Below are 4,835 nucleotides of genomic sequence, written 5' to 3' on the forward strand. Positions count from 1 at the left end.
TAAGGCATGAGATTTAGGGATAAGCTGTATTTCCTCATTAGACAGAAGCTCCTTTTTATTTCAACTTAATTAAGTTGTGAAACTTTCTAAAAATGATTCAGTTCACTGTGAACCTGCTGAACTTTGTTGTTATTGTTAAAATTTTAATGAGAGTCTGACCTCATTTCTCATTGTCTGGTAGAAATGTAGGAAATTGACCGAGAAGGATTCATGCTGTTACTCTAGATTTTTAAAAAAATATGATTCCTCTTTTATAGCCATTTGCTTTTTTCTCCTAAGGGAGAAGTACAGAAAAATCACAACTAATAAATGATTCTGGTCCAGAGTGTTTTTTACACTGTAGAGCTATGTGACATTTTTCTTCTTTTCTCATTTAGCTGATGTTGGTATGGTGTCTAATGGTTTGCAAAGCGTCTTCATATATATTCCATTTGATTGATCCTCACAGAAAGCCTATGGGGCAGACAAAGGATGTAGTGGCACTTTTGACAAATCCTCAGAGGTATTAAATAATGTGCCTGAGATCACACAGCTAATGTGTGGTTATGACTGAGTGTATATGTCACCCACAAGACATGCATTGAAACCCTCCCCTCCCCTCACCATGTGGCTGTATTTGGAGTGGAAGAGTAATTAAGGTTAATGAGGTCATAGATTGGGATCCTAATCTAATGGCATTCATGCCTTTTTAAGAACACACCAGAGAGAGCTCTCTGGTTCTCTCTGCCCCGTGTGAGGATACAGTGAGAAGACAGCCATCTGCAAAACAGGAAGAGAGTCCTCACTGGACACTGTGCCAGCACCTGACCTTGAACTTCCAACCCCCAGGACTGAAAAATCAATGTCTGTTGTATTAATAAAACACCACTTTGTGGTATTTTCTATGGAAGCTTGAGCAGATTAAGAGATTTTGGTGCTGGGGGGCAGGGGTGCTGCTGTAACAAATACCTAAAAATGTGGAAGTGGCTTTGAACCTGGGTAATAGGTAAAAAGCCTAGATGGCTGTGAAGGGCTTGTTGGTAGAAATATGGCTGTTAAAGGTGACTCTGGTCAAGGCTCAGAGAGGAAAGGGGAGAGCTGGAAAGAAACCTTCTAGTATCTTAGAGAATGCAGGTATCATAGAACGTTATGGAAAAGCTGATTTTGAAGAGAACGCACAGGGTTTGTCTGAACATCCATTTGATAAAGAGATGAGTGTGGGTGGGAAACATGGCTTTAATCACCCACCTCAGCAGGATCCAGGAATAGAGACTGGATTACTCCCAGAGATCCTATCAGCTTGAACCAGAGGGGACATGGTGGGGACAAAATAAATGAAGGCATCAGACTGCTGGGATTCCACAGGAAGTGATCACCGAGCTATTCTGCTGCATGTATGTTTTGTCTTTCAGAAAAATGGAAGCATGACCCTTGATGGTGATTCAGAGATGATCAGGTCTGCCTCCTTGGTTTCTGTTTTAATGGGCCAGAACTCCATGGCTCAGAACATGGGGGGTGGGGTCACCCAGTAGAGCCCTGGGGTGATGCTGCCACCCCCGTGGGCTGGAAGGAGGTGCATTAGCCAAATAAAATGTTTCTCAAGCCTTAAGGTCTAATGCAATTTGCCTTACTAGATTTTGGGCTTGTCTGGAACCCGCTGCCCCTTTCTTCTTTCCTACTTCTTTCTTTCGGAATGAGAATGTGTATCCCTACTATTGTACTTTGGAAGGGCATATTTATCCAGTTTCACTGGTTCACAGCTGTAGGAGAGTTTTAGCTTAGGATGAATTCTGCCTTGAGCCTCACCTATATCAGGTTCAGATGACATTGAGATGAGACTCTAGACTTTAAGCTTCAGCGCTGATGCTGGAATGAGTGAAGACATTTGGGGATGTTGGGCTGGAATGAATGTATTTTGCATGCTAGGAGGTCATGAAGTTTTGGAGGTTGTAAATGTTTAGGTGGAATTTTATTAACTGAATGTTTGTGTCACCCCAACATTTATATGTCGGGGCCTTAACATCCAATGTGGCTGTATTTAGAGATGGGGTCTTTATAGAAGTAATTCGGGTTATATGAGGTCATGAGGATGGGACCCTAATCAGATAGGGCTGGTGTCCCCCTAATCAGATAGGGCTGGTGTCCTTATTACAAGACACGCGGGAGGGCTAAGCTCTAGTTGCTTTCTCTCTGCCATGTGAGGACACAGGGAGAAGGGGTTGTTTGCAAGTCTAGACACCTGCTGGTACCTTGATCTTGGACTTCTAGTCTCTGGAATGATGACAAATACTTGTCTGTTGTTGAAACTACCCAGTTCATGGTATTTTGTCATAGCAGCCTGAGCTCACTAATACACATGGTAACATAGTTGATATGCAGACTCCTAATAGGATACAGATTCCAGTACACGAGTCTACTTTTTAGTGTGTTTCTATGAAAATATAAACAGATGATGTATTTTTGATCTCAAGATCTACAAACCTCTACCTGATTCACTCCCAGAGAGTTAAGTAGATATTTATACCAGGCTCTAGCATCAATGTCAGTGATCCTACGAGGAGCCGAGGCATCGCTACTGAGTCTTGACTCAAGTCAGGCTTGAGTTTGAGTGATGATTTTACTACCTGCTAAAGGCATGGCCTTGGTGAAGCTGCTTACCTTCTTCACACCTCATCTGTTCCATTACTAATGAAAATAGCAGGTAAGGCAGAAGGACACTGAGTATTTACAGCTTGCGTGGGGACAGGTGCATGGTGAGCACATAGAAAACATTACTTACTGGGAGAAATTCCATCACAACTGTGAATCACTACCAGCAGTTCCGCAGCATACCTGCCACAGTTGGCCATGACAATGACAGAAGAGGGAAATGTGAAGTGGCTTGAATACATCTTTGGCTGTGAGTTATTAATTTGTATCTGGTTTTGTTCTGGTTGTAGAGAAAGACTGGGGAGAGCATGGAAATTAAGCACAGCAGCCTAGTTGAAGAGGCGGGGATGGGTGCTGATGAGTACTGAGGGTCTATCACTGGGCTCTGCCCGCTGGGATGTGTCAAGGACTCCCTCTCCTTGTGGGGATGCGCTGAGGAGCCCCTCTCCCTGCTGGGGTGCATTGAAGACCCCCCTCCCTTCCGGGATGCATCGAGGACCCCCTCTCCTTGCCAGGATGAATTGAAGATCCCCTCCTCCTGCTGGGATGCCTCGAGGACCCCCTCTTTCTGCTGGGATGCCTCAAGGACCCCCTCTTTCTGCTGGGATGCCTCGAGGAGCCCCTCCCTGTGGGAATGCGTCGAGGAGCCCCTCTCGCTCAGGCTGCTGTATCCTCCCACCTTTCTCTTACTTTCTGTGCAAAATACAACGCTCATGAGAACCTGAAAGGGGAAACGGCAAAATCCAGAAATCTTCTTTCTGGGACAGAATGAAGATTGTTCTTTTCACTGAGGATTTTAGATTTTAAAAAGTCCCTCTGCATGCTGGCAGACTTAAAAATGTAAATCTTCTGTGACTCTGTTCTCTAGTATTAAGGAATTAAACCCAACAGAGTTGTCAAATGCTTCTTAGCCAGAGATAAGAAAGAGAAAGAACTTCGCTAGTTTCATTTAGATGCAACCAAGTCATCATATTTCAGCTCTGTTTCCCTAATAATTAAGCCTAAAGACATAGCTAGACTCAATTTTTAAAAGAATCTTTTTCAAAGTACATAAAATTTATGGAAAAACGCATGTCTCAGTGAAGGTAAATATATTAATGTTATAAATATTACTGATAAAAAATCTTACAGCAAGGCATCCTTGCTGTTTAGATCAGGGTTAGAGTTAGGGTTAAATATCCGTTACAAGTTACCCCGGGGTGGGCAGGAGCAGGGGAAGCTGCCCACACATGTGGTGTCTTCTTCTGAAGCTCTTGGTGAACCCGGTGTGGGTTTCCAGTGAGGGTTCACACCTGCGCACACCGTGATCTGCAGATGAGACTGACTCCTTTACTAGAAAATTGCAGGTCTTATGTTCACATCTTGTTTTCTTTTTAAGCTTGGATTACTAGACTCTGTCTGTAGCCATGATCAGAGGATGGTTCTGAATGCTTCCTCGAAACCCAGCAGTGGCTCAGTCATAATGAAAGCGTCTGTATTTTCCAGCCTCTGCTGCTCATTCTGACAGACCGCGGACCTTGAGTCATGTCGAGTGTAATATCAGCTGTCAGGATAGTGGCACATTTTCTCTATTAGAAGCAAACTTAGAGTCACATTTTCATCAACCTGCCTTTGACTCGTGATTATGAGGGAGACGGTCTAATTGATCTATGTCCCCAGCAGCCTTCTACGTGGAAGGAGTCAGAACTGCAAAGTCACATAGGTGACTGGCTGTCACAGGTGGGGTTCTTCTGAAGCAGATGCTGAGTCTGGGACCAACACACACGGGAGGCCGGTGGGGAGAGCAGGGCAAAGAAGGCTGATGAGGCCTCGTCAAGGCTTAGTTCACCCCTGGGGAGGCCTGGGGGATGCTGCATTCCAGAACTTACTCTGTGTGGCTGGGATGCTCATCACCTTGTGTGGGCTCCCTAGACACCCCCATCCTGAGGGAGCTCATCGCTGGAGGCTCCCTCCAACCTCACTCTGCAGCTGGACCCAGCCCTTCCTGAAAGGGGCCTGGGAGGCACATCTCCACGTCCATCACACAGGCAAACATGGTGCACCTGTCCAGCCAACCAGTGGTTCCCATCACTCACTACAGAGCCTGCCTGAAGAGCAGGACACCACTGGAACCACTGTGGGGACTGCTACCCTTCCTCCGAGCCCAGGATCCAGCCTCCCACCAGACAGCCCAGGCGGCAAGAGGGACAGGCAGGTAATCTGCTGAA

This window comes from Piliocolobus tephrosceles, chromosome 9 (assembly GCF_002776525.5).
Source record: "Piliocolobus tephrosceles isolate RC106 chromosome 9, ASM277652v3, whole genome shotgun sequence".
Taxonomy (NCBI): Eukaryota; Metazoa; Chordata; class Mammalia; order Primates; family Cercopithecidae; genus Piliocolobus; species Piliocolobus tephrosceles.